The following is a 315-nucleotide window of genomic DNA, read 5'->3' as shown; positions in this document are numbered from 1 at the left end:
GAGAAGCTTGTAAAACGGGGACAAACTCACGTAGCAGCTGCCTTGCTTAAGGAACCAAAATTTGTATTTTATTTGTGGTCCTCAACTTACGACCAGTTACTTAGCAGACGTTCGAAGCGAGGTATTTACCTTCGGCAGTTTCCCACAATTCCTACTGGTAGTCCTCGACTTACGACCAGAATTGAGCCCAAAATTTCATGTTGCTAAGTGAGATTCTTGTTAAGTGAGTTTTGTCTCACTTTACGACCTTTCTTGCTATCATTGTTAAGTGAATCCCTGCAGTTGTTCGGTTAGCAACACAGTCGTTAAGTGAAT

This window comes from Notechis scutatus, chromosome Z (genome assembly GCF_049901735.1).
Source record: "Notechis scutatus isolate UNSWTSFEM ecotype Mainland chromosome Z, rNotScu1.2, whole genome shotgun sequence".
Classification (NCBI taxonomy): Eukaryota; Metazoa; Chordata; class Lepidosauria; order Squamata; family Elapidae; genus Notechis; species Notechis scutatus.
Note: the sequence above shows the minus strand (reverse complement) of the source record.